The following is a 20,945-nucleotide window of genomic DNA, read 5'->3' as shown; positions in this document are numbered from 1 at the left end:
CTCTTGGTCAGTGATCTACTTCATCAGGAGATTAATCCAATGATAACTGAATGGACCACAGGGAAGTGGTAGAAACTGTGCAGATGGGGCAGGGGCGGAAGAAGTAGATAACTGGGGATGTGTTGTTAGGAACTACATTTTATCCCAAACATACTCTTTCTCTCTCTTCCTCCATCCCTCCCTCCCTGTCTCCCTCTTTTATCTCTCTCTCTTTCTTTCTCCCATCTCTTCCCATTCCCTCCCTCTCTCTCCCACTTTCTGCTTCCTGACTGTCAGGAGCTGAGCTGATTTCCTTCACTATGCTCAATGATATGCTGCCTCATCTCAGGTTCAATGTGATGGAGTCGGTCATTGGTGGTGGACTGAAACCATAAGCCAGAATAAATATTTTCTCCTCTAAGTTGTATTTTTAGGCATTTTTTGTAGTGACAAAAGGCTGAGTAACACACTCCCCATATGTAATCTTGATTAATATCTAGGAAACTTGATGATTTGATGAAATAAAACTATTCATAATTTGGGTGGCTTGAGCTGTTTCAAATAAATTAGAGCTGGCCTCCTCAGTTCTAACCTGATAGATACTTAAAGAAAAGTTGCTGGGGTTAGTGACTGACTTTGATATGTTTGTGAATGTGGGGGAGGGAATGGGGTGGGAAGTGAGGAGGGCTAAATGAATGATGTGTTCATTTATATTCTACTACCTTGTACCCCATTAAGATGTATGACTACAGCCAGGCGTGGTGGTGCACGCTTGTAATCCCCGCGCTTGGGAGGCGGAGACAGGAGGATGGCGCAGGTTCGAAGCCAGCCACGCTGGTGTAAGAGACCCTGTTTCAAAAATATAAAATAGGTCTGGGAGTGTAGCCCAGAGGTAGAAGGGCTTCCAGAACCCCAGTACCACCAAAATATATATATATATATATATATATATATATATATATATATATGTATATATATATGTATATATATATGTATATATATGTATATATATGTATATATATGTATATATATATGTATATATATATGTATATATATATGTATATATATGTATATATATATGTATATATATATGTATATATATATGTATATATATATATATGACTACAATGCACAATTTAAAAAATGAAAAAGAAAAAAAAGAAAAAGTTGCTGGAGAAGGAAAATAGTGGATTGGAACTAGGCAGCAGATCTCAATTCCTCCATACTCCATAATCAAAACAATGAGATAGCAGCTGATCAGAAGGTGGCAGCCAACTGAAAGCACTAAGACACAATTCTAGACTGTTGGAGGCTTGGAGGAGTCAGAAATTTCAATTTCTGAAACAGAAAAGAGGAAAGAATTTATTCACCCCAACCCTGGCCAGGTCAGGTCTGTAGGAAGAGTAACAAATGAGAAGGGGGAGAAGCAAAACCAACAAGCTAATTTTATAAACATGGTGTATAAAAAGAAGGCAGGCTGAGTTAAGCTGGAACAAGAGTTTCAAAGCCCCTAAGTGAGGAAGAAGTGAACTGCTTATCTCAAATTGATGGTGAAAAACTGCAGGGCAGTCATTTGATAGAGACCATGCCTCAGACAGCCTCATAGAAAGAATTAAATCTACACAGCTTCATCACACACACACACAAAAAAAAAAAGTGGCAACAAAATTATCACAGGGAACATCATTCCATTAGTCTACATAGAGGGAAGGCCGCCAGCTGCAAGTTGCTGAGCCCCTCTCTCCTAACCATACCAACCCTTACATTTATAGTCAATCAATTTTTGACAAGGGTGCCAAGGAAATGTATTGGGAATAAATAGACTTCTTGACGAATGGTGCAGTAACAACACAGTTCATCCTATGGGTTACCTGAGAGACATGGAGCTCTAACTCTCTATATGAAAATTCATCTGGAGTTACACTCAATTAAAGCTTCTCTCCTCCATATACTCTTTCTCACCACACACCTCAACCTGCACCATTCAATCCACATAAAACTCACTCACCTTTCAATTCACCTGAAATTTGCAGTCCACAGAAGAAAAGTGAATTAGCAGTCAGTCACTAGAGACATTTGGACTGAAGGTACCTAGGGTTAGAAGTTCACTGTATCCTTGAGAGTCTCCAGCAATCACCATAGGACTGATAACAATAGTATCTGTGGGTTGAAATGACTCGGCCAATAGGCTCAGAAGACCTAAATTCAAATGCAGCTATGTTTGGGTGCGAGAAGCACCAAATCCAGAGTCCAACAAGGTCTCATGTAATTACAGATGCCCAGAAGAGTATCAGTGTCCCTGAGACACTGCTCAAGCCCCAGGATAGCCACTCAAGCCCCAGGCCAGCATGCTACAATCTCTCCCTATGAGAATTTATCCCCTATAAGTAGGGAGGTCAGGAGCTAGTCAGGAGTTCATGTGATCACAATGACAGTCTGAGAACTCAATAATCTCTCTACAGGTACACTTTAAGACTGGCATGCATGCATCTGACAGCACTCCATGTAATCTTAACCAGCAGATCAATAGTAGCTTCCCTGGACCATCAAAGTTCAGCCAGCCAAGCCACAAGATTGGAACATACTTATCTATGGCTCTGATTAACTTAGACCTGGTGACCACAGAGGCCAGAGGTCAGTGCTTGGCAAAGTGTCACAGTTTCACATCCAGTAGAGCAATGGTGGTGTCTATGGAGCATTAAATACCAGTCATCAGGCTGCAGGCTTTAAGAAAACATCATAGTCTCTGGCTGTACAGAGATTGGGCCCAGAGAGCATTGTGACCTGCAGCCAAGCAGAGACTCCTGTTTGGCTGCACTAAGAACTACAGCTTGTTAAACAGGCTGAAAAAAAACCACAAACTCAAAGGATTAATTATATAAGAAAGATTCATAAAAGCAAATATATACCCCCAGAATATGCCTTATTATAAAGGGATAAAAAATGGACACAGGACTCCCACATAAATAGGAAGAGAATGCCAAGACAATAGAAATACATACCTGAGAACTCTGAAAAGTGTGACTGGACCAGTGAGGAAACAATACACTCCCACAATGCCACAACAAGAAAGGCTACCAATGCCTGAAGGAGAATTCAGAATATTTATTTTCAATATAATCAAAAGCCTCAAGATGAAATCAGAAAAAGTATACAGAAAATTAAGGAATATATGGATAGAGAAACTGAGGCTTTAAGTACAAACCAAAAAGAGTCTTTGAATGAAATGAAGGAATCAGCACAAGAATTAAAGACCTCATCAGAAACCAACTCTGGCAAGCTAAACCATATGGAAAGTAGAGTCTCACTCTTGGGAGACAGCTTATTCAAAACTTACTACACAGTCAACAATATAGAGAAGCAGTACAACATGATCTAAAAAAGATTGAATAATATGAAATTACCTAACCTATAGTTAATAGACATTGAAGATCTATAAGCACAAATCAAGGATATTAAAAACCTCTTCAGAGAAATAATATCAGACAATTTCTCACACCTAGAAAAAGACTTGTATACCCATATACAGGAGACATTCAAAACACCAATAAGAAAAGATCAAAGAAGAACTTATCCCCACAACATAGTAATTAAAATGACTAACATAGAGACAAGGAAAGAATATTAAAAGCATCAAGAATGAAAAAAATGGGTAACATTCAGAGGCAAAACAATAAAAATGACTCCAGACTTCCCAACCCAAGTCATGAAAGCCGAGTGGCTCAAGTATAATATACTCAGACGCTGAAAGAAAACAACTTCCAAATAGACTTAATAGACTTACATAGGATATTCCAACCAGCAATAGCTGAACACACATTCTTCTCAGCTACTCAGGAAAAATTCACTAAAGTAGATCACTTTCTGGGTCACAAAGCAAGTATTAGCAAAGTCAAAAAGTGTAATATAATTCCCTGCATCTTTTCAGATCATAATGTAATGAAACTAGAAATTGACATAAGGAAGACCAAATTAAATTACATAAATACATTGAGACTGGATGAAAAAACTTAAATGAGGACTGGATAAGAGAAGATATAAGGGGAGAAAAATTTTTTTAATTCTATAATTAGACAAGATTAGAGAAAAAACATACCAAAAGCTATGAGACACATTGAAGGCAGTTTTAAGAGAAAAATTTATAGCAGAGAGTGCCTAAATAAGAAAAACAGAGAGTCAGCAAATAATGACCTAATGATACATCCCAAGGACCTGGAAAAATGGGAACAGTCTAATCCAAAAGGCAGTAGAAGGCAGGAGATAATTAAAATCAGATCAGATATCAATGAAATAGAGAACAAAATAATAGTAAGTACCAAAGATTAACAAAACAGAAACTTGGTTCTTTGAAAAGATTGACAAGATTAGTAAAGCCTTAGTAAACCTAACCAAATGAAAGAGAAAATCAACCCAAATTATTAAAATAAAAAATGAAAAAAGAGACAATACCACAGACAGTGAAAAAATTCAGAAGATCATCAGAAACCATTTTGAAATTTTATATTCCAATAAACTGAAAAACATAGAAGAGATCCAGATTTCTAGATACATACAACCTACCTAAATTGAACCAGGAAGATATAGAAATTTTCAGCTGAACAATAGAATGCAAAGAGATAGAAATGGAAATAAAAAAACTAAAATCAAAGAAAGTCCCGTGTCCAGATAGATTCCAATCTGAATTCTACAAAACTTCTACAGAAGAACTAAACCCAATACTTCACAAGTTATTTTGTGAAATCAAAAGAGATACAATCCTTCCAAACTCCATCAATTAGGACAGTATCACCTTAAATCAAAACCAAATAAATATCCTTAAAGAAAAGAAAATTATAGACCAATATCATTGATTAATATAAATGCAAAAATTTATTTTTTTTGAATTTCAAGATTTACTTCAGCAGTTTTCAAAGGCTTAGAAATAGCATTAAATAATAAATATTTAATATGGAAAAGTTGCTTACTTGAAAATTGGGCTTTGAAATTGACAAATCCAAAAAACACTGCAGAAATCAAGATAGAAAAAACTAACCTCAACAACATTAGGACAATATACAACAAACCCAGAGCCAACATCATACTGAATGCAATCCATTCATCTGTTGATGGGGACCTACGTTGTCTCCATATTTGGGCTATTACGAATTGTTCTGCTATGACCATAGGTATGCATATGTTGCTGTAGTTCTCTGATTTCAACCCCTTAGGAAAACTACCCAGGAGTGGTAGAGCTGGAATGTATGGTTGGATCTATTCTCAGTTTTCTAAGGAATCTCCACAAAGATCCCCATAGTGGCTGAACTAGTTTGCACTCCAACCCCACATCCTCACCAGCATTTGTTATTTGATTTCTTTATGCTTGCCAATCTGACTGGGATTAAATGTAACCTGAGCATAGTTTTGATTTGCATCTCCCTGATGGCAAATGATGAAAAACATCTTTTCATGTATCTATTGGTCATTTGTATCTCTTCTTTTGTAAAGTGTCTATTCAGTTGAGTTGCCCATTTCTTGATTGGGTTGTTTGTTTTGCTAGTATAGAGTCTTTTGAGCTCTTTATATATTCCGGATATTAGCCCTCTATCAGAGTGGTGGCTAGTAAAGATCTTCTCCCATTCTGTAGGCTTCCTCTTTAGGTTATTGATGGTTTTCTTTGATGAGAAGAAACTTTTTAGTTTGATGCCATCCCACTTGTTAATTCTTGCTTGAATTTCCTGAGCTTTGGAGATTTTGTTGAGAAAGTTACTGCCTGTGTCTATATGTTGTAGTGTTGAGCCTATGCCCTCCTCTAATAGCTTCACAGTCTCTGGTCTAATTTCTAAGTCTTTGATCCATCTCAAGTTGATTCCTGTGCATGGTGAGAGGTGAGGATTTAGTTCCATCTTTCTACAAATGGATAGCCAATTCTCCCAGCACCATTTGTTGAAAAGGCTGTCTCTTCTCCAGCACACAAATTTGGCCCCTTTGTCAAAGATTGACTATATGTGTGTGGATTTGTTTCTGTATTTTCTATTCTGTTCCACTGGTCAGTACACCTGTTATTGTGCCAGTACCATGTTGTGTTTACTACTATTGACCTATAGTATAATTTGAAGTCTGGGATTGTGATACCTACTGCATGATTCTTACTGCTGAGAATTGCTTTGGCTATTCTGGGTCTTTTCTTTCTCCATAGAAAGTTCATGATTGATTTTTCTAGGTCTATGAAGAATGTCATTGGTATTTTAATGGGAATTGCATTGAATCTATAGATCAGTTTTGGCAGAATGGCCATTTTGATGATATTTATTCTGCCTATCCATGAGCACGGGAGATCTCTCCATCTTCCAAGGTCTTCTTCAATTTCTTTCTTTAATGTTTTATAGTTTTTGTTGTAGAATGTCTTTTACATCTTTGGTTAGGTTTATTCCTAGGTATTTTATTGGTTTTGAGGTTATAGTGAATGGAATTGTTTTCTTTATTTCTTTCTTTGTGGATTCATTGTTTGCATAAAGAAAAGCCACTGATTTCTTTAGGTTGATTTTGTATCTTGCAACTTTGCTGAATTTGTTAATCAGCTCCAGAAGTCTTGGTTGAGCTCTTTGGGTCTTCTAGATAAAGGATCATGTCATCTGCAAATAAGGATAATTTTAATTCCTCTCTTCCTGTTTAATTAATATTAAATTAATTAATTAATATTAAATTAATATTTAATTAATTAATAATTAATATTTATATTAATATTAATTTTAAATATTATGATATTTTAAAATATTTATATTAATATTAATATTAATATTATATTTATATTTATATTAGTTAATATTTAATATTAATTAATATTTAAATTAATTAATTAAAAATTAATTAATATTATATTAATTAATTAATTAATTCCTTTGAATTAATTTCCTTGTCTTATTGCTGCAGCAAGAGTCTCAAGGACTATATTGAAAAGGAGTGGTGACTGTGGGCATCCTTGTCTTGTTCCTGATTTTAGAGGACATTCTTGCAGTTTTTCCCCATTCAATATAATGTTGGTCCCGAATTTGTCGTATATTGCCCTAATGATGTTGAAGTACATTCCTTCTATTCCAATTTTCTGCAGTGTTTTTTAACATAAATGGGTGTTGGATTTTGTCAAATGCTTTTTCAGCATCTATTGCTATGATAATGTGGTTTTCATTCTTGGTTATATTTATGTGGTGAATAACATGTATTGGTTTTTGTGTATGTTGAACCAGCCTTGTTTTTCTGAGATTAATCCAACTTGGTTGTGGTATATTATTCTCTTGATATTTTTTTTGGGGGGGGGGGTTGGGGATGGAACACAGGGGCATTCGACCTCCAAGCTACACCCCTGCCCTATTTTTTATTCTTTATTTTGAAACCGGGTCTCACTGAGTTGCGGAGGGCCTCACGAAGTAGCTGAGGCTGTCCGTGAACCATGATCCTCTGGTCTCAGCCTCCTGAATGCTGGGATTACAAGCATGGGCCATCACACCCGGCTCTTCTCTCGATATGGTTCTCAATGCATATAGCTAGTATTTTGTTTAGAATTTTTGCACCTATGTTCTTAATGAACATATTGTGATATTGGTCTGTAGTTTTCCTTTCTTGAGGTATTTTTATTTGGTTTGGGGATTAATGTGATATTGGCCTTGTAGAAGGAAATTGGGAGAGTTCCATTTCTTTCAATTTCCTGGAACAAGTTATGTAGTATTGGTATTAGTTCTTCAGTGAAGGTTTTGTAGAATTCAGCTGGAAACCCATCTGGGCCTGGGCTTTTCTGTGATGGAAGAATTTTTATCACCATTTCTATTTCTTTGCTATTGGTTGGTTTAGGCTTGCTATGTCCTCTTGGTTCCGTTTAGGTAGATTAACTGTGCTTAGAAATATATCAATTTCTTCCATGTTTTCTAGTCTATTGAAGTATAAATTTTTAAAATAGTTTTTGATAATCCTTTGAATTTCTCCACTATCTGTAGTGATGTCCCCTTTTTCATTTCTAATTTTATTAATTTGAGTTGATTTTCTTTTTCTTTTGGTTAGGTTGGCCAGGAGTTTATCAATTCTATTAATCCTTTCAAATAACCAGCTTTTTGTTTTGTTGATTCTTTGAATTGTTTTTTGTTGTTTTGTTGTTGTTGTTGTTGTTGTTCTCAATTTCATTTATTTCTGCTCTGATTTTAATAATTTCCTGCCTTCTGCTGACTTTGGGATTACACTGTTGCAGTCTTTCTAGATCCTTGAGTTTTGTGTCATTCAATTTTTTGTTGTTGTTGTTGTTGTTAAATAAATGTTTATTGGTGCATTGTAGTCATATATCTTAATGGGATTAAAAAAAAACTTGTGGAGATATACATGCACACATCACCCAATCAGTCCCTACCCAATTCCTAACCCTTCCCTTCCCCTCCCTCGTTCCCATACTTGGTTTCCTGATTAACTTTGATATGTTTGGTTTTTTATTCTTCCTTATATGGTCAAGTTATTTTTGACAAGGTTCCCAAGAACATTTAATGAAGGAAATAATAATATTTTCACTAAATATTGTTGAAAAATAATAACTACATAAAAAATTAGACCCTTACCTAACACCATATACAAATATTAACTCAAAATAGATAAGAGACCTAAAAGTAAATCTTAAGACTATAAACTTTTAGAAGAAAACCAGGGTCATAAAACTTCACAACATTGAAATTGGTAATGATTTCTTTAATATGATTCCAAAGGCACACAGAACAAAAGCATAAACAAACTTCATAAAAAATAGATAAATATTGTACATCCAAAGACAATGTAAACAGAATTAAAAGTTACTGTTAGAATGGGATAAAATATTTCCAAATGATATATCTGAAGATATATTAATTTCCAAATATAAATCATAAAAATTAGCAACAATAAAAGCAAACAATACTTTTTAGAAATAGGTAAAAGACTAATACTGGGTGTGGTGGTGCAAACTTGTAATCCCCATGCTTGGGAGACAGAGACAGAAGGACGCAGTTTCGAAGCCAGCCTTGCTGGCTTAAGAGACCCTGTTTCCAAATAAAATATAAAATAGGTCTGGGAGTGTAGCCCAGAGGTAGTATAAAATAGGTCTGAAATTGTAGCCCGGAGGTAGAAAAGTCCCTGGGTTCCAATTTCACCACAATCAATCAATCAATCATCATCATCATCATCATCATCATCATCATCATCATCTCTAAAGGTATTGGTGATTTTTCCTTTAAACCTAGTGTTCTGAAATTCCACTACCCTGTGTCTTAGGGGTGGATATTTTTATTTTATTCAGTTTTCTGAATATTTGGGGAGAAATTTTTCTAGGTGAATGACAAGTAAAAAAAGAGAGTTTTTTCCAGTGGTACTATTCATTCTTTAGGAATTACATCTGGCTGCTGAATGTCAGGAACAAGAAAGAGGCATTATGCTTTTCTATTCTTCTCTTCCCTCTCTAATTCCCTATTTCCACTTCCTTCTCTAGTTCCCAGTAGCAACTAGCTGTTGGTTTTAATTCCCTGATTCAATTTATATTTGAAAAAGAGCCCTCTGTACCATTACAACTATAATATCAGGGCCATAGAAAAAAAGTGACAGTATTATACAACATGCAAGTACTTTCAAGAACTTCAGCCTTCAAGATTAGGGCAGAGAAGAGAGTGAAACACAAAGGTCACAGTCTCTCCCTGAAAGAGACTTACTAGTGTTCCAGTCATGGTAACTGGGACTAAAAAAAATTTTTTAAAAAGACTCTATGATTGGTCATCCTAGGTTCCTGATAAAGACATACCCTGTTGTGATGGGCCTGGCCAGCTCTAGCTGCTGGCTCTTATGAGATAAATAAATAGGACTTAGATATAAACCTTGATGTCTCCAGAGAGTGGCACCTAATGTAAGAAAGAAACTATAAAAACAGGTGTCAGATCCTGAAAAATCCACTTTGGTTAACTAATGCAGACTACCAATTTGGTATATTATAACAGGAACTTGGAAAGGGAAAAATAGGAGAAACACCATGGAAAAAATCTGACTTCTATGCATATAGGTACCAATCCCACAGGAGCCCATGCTTTAGGTGGGGAAAGCTGAGATGAATGTTCTCAGCAAGGAGATAACAGACACCCCTCAAAACCTGGCCCATGGTGTAAAGGAGACCACTGGAAATGCTAGTGGCCCCAGATCTAGAGGAATCTGCTATTCTCAGACCAAAGTCTCCAGTGATGGCTCCGAGGACCACCTCTTTAGGCTGTCACCACCTGGGCCAGAATTGAAGAGCCTTGAGAAACCCTAAGGGTGGAATCAGCCGGGTATGGTCGTGCATGCTTGTAATCCCAGCATTTGGGAGGCTGAGACCATGGTTCACAGACAGCCTCAAGTACTTATCGAGGCCCTTTGCAATTCAGTGAGACCCTGTTTCAAAAAAATAAAAAATGACTAAAAAATAGGGCTTGGAGTGTAGCTCGGAGGTATAATGCCCCTGGGTTCCATCCCCAGTACCCCACAAAAAAAAAGTAGAATCATAGTCCATTGTGAACATAGATGACAGATTCTCAATGCTGCCTTTCTCCCCTGACTCAATATCCTCTCGTGAAGTGATGGTGTTGGGCATATCAAGCCAGCCCCTTAAACATTTCTTTGCTCAAGACTTAGCCTTCTTCTGGGGTGACCTCCATTTCTCTCATTCCTTTTTAATCATACCAGAGACCACAGCTTCACTGTTGGGAAGGGATATAATGTCAAGAAACCAAGCTAGCAGAGTGTGGTGACACATGCTTGTAATCTCAGCATTTGGGAGGCTGAGAGAGGAGGATCTTGGTTTGCGAACAGCCTCAGCTACTTGGCAAGGCCCTTTGCAACTTATTGATTGAGGCCCTTTTTCAAAATAAAAAATAGGGCTGAGGGATGTAGCTCAAAAGTAGAGCTACATCAGTACCACAAAGAAAGAAAGAAAGAAAGAGAAAGAAAGAAAGAAAGAAAGAAAGAAAGAAAGAAAGAAAGAAAGAAAGAAAGAAAGAGAAATCAAGCTAACTTGGATACAAGCCTTACCCTTATTCTTACTTAATTACACTCATTTTGTCTACAAGCACATTTCATCCCTCCAGAAAATCTCCCAAAGGGGGAAAAAAACTAAACTTCTCTTTTACCCCTTTTTGCTGTACTGTTTGTATTAAAATAATTTTGCTGTTCAAAGGTGCTTAAAATTTTGTCATTTTAGTCAGTCCTGGCTAAAATGTGAACATCTGGGGGGAAAGGCTATTAAATTTGAATAGATTATTTTTATTTGTTTTTTATATTGTTAAAAAGTTTATGAAATGAGCCAGGCATGGTGGCGCATGCTCGTAATCCCTGCGCTTGGGAGGCTGAAACGGGAGGATCAAAATCAGCCTCAGCTACTTAGTGAGGCTCTCAGCAATGTATTGAGACCCTGTTTCCAAATAAAATATAAAATAAGTCTGGGAGTATAGCCCAGAGGTAGAAAGCCTCTGGGTTCAACCCCAAGTACCACCAAAAAAATAAAAAAATAAAAAGTTTATGAAATGTTTCAAAATATAAAGTCAAGAAATTAACTAAGTCAGAAAGAAGCCAGTATGTAGGAATGAGAAAGAGATGTGAAGAAGGTACATGAGTATGAGTTTTGGTAAGGAAGGATAAAAATAAAAATAGATATTTTAGGGATAAAAAATGATTTAGAAAGATAAAGTAAAATCTATCTTTTTCCAGTATTGGAAAATTGCTCTAGTATTAATTTCCAAAATGTGAAAAGCAGTCAGAATCTGGGTGCTTCTCAGGCACTCAGGCAGGGAGTGGGGGCAGTTGTTATACTACAGAGATCCTCCTCTCTATCTACTTACTATCTATATATCTATTTCTGCCCTTTATTCTAATATTTACCCATAGCAAAGCCTTTAGCCCTAAAAATATGTAGGAACAATTGAAAACCCTAAGATCACAGTGACTCAGCCTGGCACATTTCAGAGACACAAAAATAGCAAAAACCTTGTGCCTTTCTCTTAGAGATTACACACAGCTCACTGGCTGTAATTTGTGCCTCTATTTCCCTCCTATTCTTTGGGACCCACAAAGGTAAACTCTGTGTACTGCTTCAAAGCACCCATAGTTGATGGGCAACCAATATAGCCCAATACAACAAAGGTAAAAGCAACGTAGATTATTCACCTCTGTACTTAAGCAAGCGCACTGCCAGGAGACAAAGAGGTACCACCTGCCTAAGAAATAAGTTACTATCCCATTGCCTTGGTAATGCTGATAAGAACATACCAATACAAAATCTATATATAAAGGTCAGGGACAGAGGGTGGGGGCAGAGTTATATTTTTGGGCTCTCCAACAGATCTGCCAGGCACACTGATTTTCCTCTTTTCCCTTTCTATTTCCTACTGACTTTGTAATCAAAATTTGTTTGAACCTGCAACCAAGTTATTAGTTTAATTTACCAATTCAACATATCTTAGTTGAATTGAGGAAAAAAATCCTTCAATGTGGTTACAACTGTAGCATATCCTAAAAATGTCCCAAATGGGAATAGAAAACTAGGGTAAAACCACAAAAAAAGGTTTGAGTACATCGCAGAATATTTGTTAAGAATAAAGCTTATGAAACAAAGATTGCATGTGTGATAAAGATGGTTATATTTAGCCGGGCATGGTGGCGCACGCTTGTAATCCCCGCGCTTGGGAGGCAGAGACAGGAGGATCGCGCGGGTTCAAAGCCAGCCACGCGTGCTGGCTTAGGAGACCCTGTTTCCAAAATAAAAATGTAAAAATACGTCTGGGAGTGTAGCCCGGAGGTAGAAGGGCTTCCAGGAACCCCAGTACCACCAAAAACAAAAAACAAAAAACAAAAAGATGTTTATATTTTTTAAATTATTTAAAAGGTTTACAGTGAGATTCTATTAAGCATACCTCTTTTGGAACCTCTAGCGACCATTTTATTCAGCTCATTTTTACTAAATCATATGGTTAAGTTTGTCTCCAGCAGGATTAAAGCCATCAAGCTTCAGATGATGCTCCAGATGAAACCACCAATGTACATTTACTAGAGTCCAAGGATGGCCATGGTAACCTTGGACATTTCTCCATGTGGCATTTTGCTTGCATACACCCCAAAGGCTGGGACCCCACTCCATCCCCATACAACAAGAAGTAGTTGGATCAATTTGAATGACCTATTCCTTGTCTATGGATATATGTAAGTTAATAAGAGAGGAGGGAATGATCTAGTTATGGTATCCAGAAATGATTAGAAAGAAAAGATCCTGTGACTGCTCAACCAATATTTCTGATAGAGATATACCTTGTTGTGATGGACCCAGGAAGCTCTAGCTGCTGGCTCTCATGAAATAAAGAAATAGAACTTAAATATAAAGCTTGAGGTCTCCAGAGTATGCTGGAGGATACTAGTAGGAGGATAAGGTGAACCCATGGTGGGAGACCAGACTGGGAAAAACAGCAAGATATGTCTGAAAACAATACTGAATTATAAATGTTTACTGATGTCATATACACTATTTGCCACCTTCTGTTAAGAAGATGAAGCCAGACATGGTGGCACATGTATGTAATCCCAGTACTTGGGAGGCTGAGATAGAACTATAGGTTCAAGGGCAGCCTAAGCAACTTAGTGAGATCCTGTTTCAAAATTTAAAAAATTAAGATAATGCCGAGATAAAGCTCAGAGGTGGAATATTTCTAGGTTCAGCCTACAGTACCCAAAAAGACAAAGAGTGGGTGAATAAAAAATGATCACCAACTTGAGGAATAGCATTTAACTGTACTTATTAAAGATTCCTCCTGCGGTTCCCAAAGGGGTGCTGTGAAAAATAGATACATAAAAGAATGCAAACTTGTCATTGCATCTGTTTATTAGCTTAAATAAGGCAGATTTCCAGGGGAGGAATGCTGAGAAAATTTTTTTTGTTTTTGTTTTGCTGAAAATAGGGTGGTAAGCCAAATTTGGGAGGAACAGGTTTGGGAACCTCTGCCTGCTGATAGAGAGGCGGGCATCAACTGATGACATGATTGCAAATGATAAGAATTTCCTACATTCATACATTATTTTGTAGCATTAAAGCATCTTAAGCCACACATGGTGATGCGTACCTATGATCCTAATACTTGGGAGACTGAGATATGAGGAACACAAGTTCAAGGACAACCTCAGCAATGTAGCAAGACTCTCAGCAATCTACCAAGATCCTGTTTCAAAAGCACAACAGAGCCAGGAACAATGGCACAGGCTTGTAATCCCAGTACTTGGGAGGCTGAGACAGGAGGATCTGGATTCATGACCAGCCTCAGCTACTTAGTGAGGCCCTCTGCAATTTAGTGAGACCCTGTTTTAAAATAAAAAATAAAAAATAGGGCTGGGGTATAGCTCAGAAGTATAATGTCCCTGGGTTCAATCTTTAGCACTACAAAATAAATAAATAAATAATAAATAAATAAATGCCTGGAGATGTAGCTTGAAAGTAAGATTATCCCTGGGTTCAATCCCCAGTCTCCCCCCAAGAAAATCTTTACATCCATTGTCTCATTTTTACCTGTAACCTTGAAATATGGAATGACATGAATTGAAGAAAGAAAAATAAAGAATGACATGAATTGCTATGAATCACATGTTGTAGATAAAGACGGGAAATTTGAGCCACCCAAACCAGAGCACGAGCCTGCCATTTTGAATACCAGCAATGGGTCTCAGGAATAGAATCATAATTTTATAACTGGGAGGTGTGTAAAGACACCATAAAACTCAACTCTGGATTTATGGATACATATTGTGCACAAGAGAGGTTAAAATACTTTTGTAAAATCATGCAACTATCTTTCAAGCAAAAAAGACAAAGTCATATATTTGAGTAGGGTTTATGCACTCCAAAACCCAATGGTTCTGTCCTCCTTACCCTAGTTGCCTTCTCAAGTAGGATCCCAGCTGGAGCGTTAACCCCCACTATTCAGGGGTTCCTGGCACATTCTGTGCTATTCTCCACCCTTGACATCTTAAATTAAGACATTGTTTCTGCCTGGTAACATGATGAAATGGTCCCTAAGTGTTGATTGGTGGATAAGCCAGTGGGTAGTGGAAGCTTTTCAGCAAGAATCTTGATGTCTCCTTGGTGCTTGTGCGTGCTTTAGGACAGTCACCAAAGAACTGCCTGGAATCTGAGGTTTGGTGGGAAAACCACTATAGTCACTGGGCCTGAATGCAGCCCTACACGCAGGCATTTTCTTTCTGTCTGTAAAATAAAGGCTTCTATCTTTCTGAGATGTTCATACCATGATGCTAAGATCCAGACAGGATGGTGGTGGCCAAACACTCACTTCACAGTAGGTACAATGGACAGTCCATCCCCTCAAAAAGCTTAAAAGAACTGAAACGATCAGCATCAACTTTATCAGAACTCAGGAGAACACTCAAATGTTTACAACAATGAAGGAGGAGTTGATTGGGGGAAAGGGTGTGTGGGGGACAGGGTACTGGGGATTGAACCCAAGGACATTGTACCTCCAAGCTACACCCCCATTTCTTCTTTATTTTTCATTTTGAAACAGAGTCTCGCTAAGTTGTTGAGAGCCTCGCTAAGTTGCTGAGGCTGGCCTTGGACCTGGAACCCATCTCAGCCTCCTCAGTACTGGGATCATAGGCATGCACCACCATGCCCAGTTGAAAGGGGGAAGCTTTAAAATGATAAGAAACCCTGCAGCACTGCTTTTGCCCTTGTGCAGCCTCCAGCCTCGGCTTGACCTTGGCACTGACAAGGGTGGCCTGTTCTCGGTGTGGATTCTTGATTCCAGAGAACTGTGTTTCTCTGTTCTGCCTGAGGACTGCCTGCACTGAACAGAAATGATATTTGTGTTTTCTTTCATTTCAGTCAGAACTCACTGGGAGAAATAATGCCAAAAAGCCACCAAGCAACCCAAAGCCACCCAGGGTAAAAAGAGTGTAATCAAGGCACATGGTAGTCAAGAGCCTGAGAAGAGCTGTGGACAGAGTCTCTTTGAAAAATTAGAACATTCAAAGCACACACACATACTGGTAAGTCCACAAAGCTACACATGCCCGGGCAGGACATGAAATGACCATAAGCTTTCGCCTCTGCTGGCTTTGAGGCTGCTCACAAGAGTGGGCGGTGACAAATGCCCGCAGAGAGCCATCCAAAGGAAGTTTCTCCCTTCCGCCTTCCCTCCCTTCTTTCACTCTTTCCTTTTTCCTTTTCTTCCTTTTTCCTTTTTTCTTCCTTCTTTCTCTCTCCCTTTGTTTTTTTCTTTCCCTCTCTTCTCCTGCATTCCCTGATTCTCTCTGTCTCTCCTCACATTCAAGAAAATCTCTGTCAAAACCAGCTATTCATAAGGTACAGGATCAGAGACTTCATAGGCTACACATAACAAAGATTACAGACTTTTAAAAGTGTAGAAAAGTCACTAAACTAATAATTAGTTACAGCCTGTAGAAAAAAGAAGAGAGAGGGAAAAAGAAAAAAATTATCAAAAAAAGGAAGGTAAGTCCTGCTTTGTTGGGGTGTGTGCATACAGCGCCTAAAGAGATACAGCCTCCCTTGGCCTGAGCGGCCTGCAGGCTAAGCCTTAGGTAAAGTTTAAGAACTTCCGCAATAAAAGGGGCTAAGACGGTGCCTGGAGGAAGTTACGAAGGCATGGTTTCCCCATTCGTTATGGGTGGGGAGACTGAGCAGTTTTTCCCTTTTTACCTTTAAAGGAGCTTCCGCACACATGAATGACTCGTGTACTGGCCTGGGATTGGCTGAGACCTACATGCTGGTGACCTTTATCCCGATAGGCTAGGCTATTTCCTCATTGGAAATTTCCCTTGTGGTTTTGTGCTATAGATATGTTGTTTGAAGAAGAATAAATGAGCTCCTGCTTGACTCAGCTCCTGGCTCTTGTGTGGTTCTGTTCAGGCCATCGGCACCCACCATTCTTCTCAGCCCCACCGCTGATGGGCTGGACCCGTCACTGCTTTCCAGAAAAAGAAATTCTATAAACCTAGCTATGGGTAAATGTTTGGAAAGTGGACATGTTGGACACTGATGGAAAATGTTGGGCTTATCAGAGAACTGAGCATAAATGATTATTAGAAAGAGAAGAATGTGGGCTCACCAGAATCCATGTGGTATTCAAAATCCTGAAGTTTTCATTGACTTTTCTCATCAAGTTAAGAAAGGTCTGATCTTCATAATCAAAACAATTCTGGAAAATAATGGAGCAGATTATATTGCAGGGAACAAGCCCAGGATGAAGGTAAATTCACAGGGTGAGCCTAGAAGAGTCGGAACATTTAAAATACCACTAAAATATACATATACAAGTCTTTATCTTTGAAGTAATAAACAATGGTAGTTTCATAATCTCTTAAGCAATGCTGACTTAGAAATTACTATTGGCAGTAACTTCCACATGCTTCAGATCAACACATCACTTGTTCCTTGAGCCTTGATTGACTTTTGTATCCTAGTTTGTTTAATAATTGTTGTCCCAATAATAAAATGATGTAAAAATAAAGATAAAATAAAAGATAACTCTCACTATTTAAAAAGTGATTTTAACCAGGCATGGTGGTGCACGCTTGTAATCCCCACGCTTGGGAGGCTGAGACAGGAGGATCGCACGGGTTCGAAGCCGGCCTCCGCTACTTAGTGAGGCTTTCAGCAACTTAGTGAGACCCTGTTTCCAAATAAAATATTTTAAAAAGGTCTGGGAGTATAGCCTGGAGGTAGAAAGCCTCTGGGTTGCACCCCCAGTACTACCCAAAAAAAAAAAAAAGTGATTTTTAAAAAGCCAGGGTTGAGCTAGGCGTGGTGGCTCACACTTGTAATCCCCGCGCTTGGGAGGCGGAGACAGGAGGATAACGCAGGTTCAAAGCCAGCCGCTCTGGCTTAAGAGACCCTATTTCCAAATAAAAATATTTTTAAAAAAAATAGGTCTGGGAGTGTAGCCCGGAAGTAGAAGGGTTTCCAGGAACCCCAGTACCACCATAAATAAATAAATAAATAAATAAATAAATAAATAAATAAATAAATAAAATCCAGGGTTGGCAGCCTTATACCTGTAATCCCAGTACTTGGGACCCTAAGCCAAGATTATAGCAAGTTTGAGATCAGCCTCAGTGACTTAGCAAGACCTATTTCAAAACAAAAATGTTTTTTAAAGGGCTGGGTCCTTTAATATCCACTGCCTCATATGAATATCACTCTTTGTGTTTATGATTCTCAATCATGGTCATTATTTTGGAAGATAAAGGGAAATAAGTTTGAGTAGGCATTTTTTATAACACCTAATAGCTCAAGTTAGTGCTGAATGATATCTATCTGGATAAGTGTTGATATAGGAAGGAAAAAAGAGCATCTGGAACTTTTTTTTGTACTGGGAATTAAGCCCAGGGCATTATGCCTCCAAGCTACATCCCTAGACCCCTTTTTTTTAGTTTTTTGCTTTGAAACAAGATCTCATTAGGTTGCTGAAAGTCTCCCTTCATTGCTAAGGCTGTTCTTAAATCTGTGATCTTCCTGTTTCAGCCTCCCAAGCAATGGGATTACAAGCATCCACCACCATGCCTAATTATAGAAACCTTTTCTATATAATGAATAATTGAAGGAACTGTGAATAGAACCAGCAGAAGGACAAACTAAAGAGACAATGATTATGGGAAATGCAAGTATTTGATGGAACTAAGGTAAAAAAGACAAAAGTCATCCATATTATATAAAAAGAAAAACTAACAAAAATGAGCACAAATTCTAGGAAGTTAGTTTGCCTAAAATAAAAGTGAAATAAGAAATATTCATTTTAGCTGGGTGTGGTAGTATACACTTGTAATCCTACTACTTGGGAGAATGAGATAGGAGGATCACAAGTTTGAGGACAGACTCAGCAAGTAGTGAGACTCTCATCAACCTAGTGAGACTCTGTTTCAAAATAAAAATTTAAAAATAGAGCTGGGGGTGTAGCTCTGGGGTAAAATGCTTCTAGGTTCAATCCCCAGTACTATAAAAACCTCAAATTTAAATCACAGATAGAGCAAATAAAATGTTAGGTTGCTAAATGAATTGTTTCATTTCTTTATTTCCATATTGAAGAGAAAAAATTAAAATAACTTTCTGCACCAGAAAAGTGTCTATTATAACTAGAGCCTATGTGCAATGTATGCAGTGTGTGTGTGTGTGTGTGTGTGTGTGTGTGTGTGTGTGTGTGTGTGTGTGTTGTGATGAGGATTGAACACGGGGGCATTCTACCTTTATGATATATCTCCCAGCCCTTTACTTTTTGTTTTGAAACAAGATCTTTCTAGGTTTCTGAGAGTCTCACTAAGTTGCTGAGGATGGTCTCAAAACTGTGATTCTCCTGTCTCAGCCTTCCTAATATTTGGATTACCATGCTGGGCTCTGCTACACATTTAATTTATTTAAACAAAGCCTACCCTATTATGGAAATATAGGTTTTTGATCTATATAACCATCAACAGAATACTGTATATTATTACAAAAAAAATTTTTTTTGGTGGTACTGGGGATGGAACCCTTCTACCTCTGAGATACACTCCCAGACCTATGAGATTATTTATATATATATATATATATATATATATATATATATATATATATATTTTTTTTTTTTTTTTAAATTTGGAAACAGGGTCTCTTAAGCCAGCAAGGCTGGCTTTGAACCTGCACAATCCTCCTGTCTTTGCCTCCCAAGTACGGGGATTGCAAGTGTGCACCACCACGCCTGGCATTATTACAAAATTTTTAATGTGAACATCGTTTAAACCAACTCCATCATTTTAAAGAAAAAGATATTAAGACATAGGAAATGTTTCTTTTTTAAGTGAATAATATTTTTGTGGCACTGGGGATCAAACCCAGGGGCATGCTATCACTTTATTTACTTATTTATTTATTTATGGAGCTATACCCCAGCCTTTTTTTTTTAATTGGGTCTAAGTTGAAGAGGGCCTCAAGTACTGGGATTACAAGCATGCACCATCATGCCTGGCAAAACAGGCAATGTTTAAAGCAAATAATCAAGAAACCTTATGAATAAAAGCCCCAAAATTCACATTATAAATATAGTTAAGGGTGACTTCAATGAGAAGTATTAATGAAACAAATGATAGGAAATTAAATAATAGAAATTGGTTTAGTTAATGGCTCTTGTATCAGGCACTTTTTCAGGTGAAACACTAGGGCACTAAACTCTTAGAAAATTTTTATTTTTCCCTGAAAGATAAGAGATAATTTGAAATCATTAATTTGATGTGTGTGTTGTACATTGAAAATTTGATTTTCAATATTTCCTAACATTTAGGAGAGATTATTAAATTTTAGGGTAATTTGTAGTCCAAGCTAAAAATCAGACTTATCGTGACAAGTGCTTCATAATTTAGTAGAGATAGCAATGGGGGGGGGGGTGCCAAGACATCCTGTTGCCTCGGCATCTATGTGTTGAGACCCCCACTCCACATAGTTAAATCGGCAAAAATGCCCCGAGAAGGAGGTGTCGTCTCTGGCCAAAGTACCCCCCACTTTTAGATACCCTTCACTATTATTCCTTTTAACTTTCTACACGAATTGCTCCAGTGATGTGAAATTAGGACTATAAATAGAAACTGAGTCCGTGGAAATAAACTCTCTAATAATTTGTCTAAACGTCCTTGGCTTTGCTCAATAATAATAATAAAAACTGGCCAGAACTCAGATGCTGTGATAAGCATTCCAGCTGCAGCAATCACAAAGGGTCTCCGACCCTCACTATCACTAACTTAGGTTAAGCTATTAACTCCGGTAAGGTAGTTCAGTTTAAGGTAACTTTGTTTACCCTTGAGATCCTGCCTAGAGACAGAGAAGATAAAAACCTTGTGTGTGACCTTAAAGCAATTTAGTTGATAAACAACTTAGTTGCCCAAATACAATAGACTCAAGGAAAAAGATTGGTGACTTTTACGCCCAG

The sequence above is a fragment of the Muscardinus avellanarius genome, assembly GCF_963383645.1.
Source record: "Muscardinus avellanarius genome assembly, chromosome: 4".
NCBI lineage: Eukaryota > Metazoa > Chordata > Mammalia > Rodentia > Gliridae > Muscardinus > Muscardinus avellanarius.
This window is presented reverse-complemented; position numbering follows the sequence as displayed.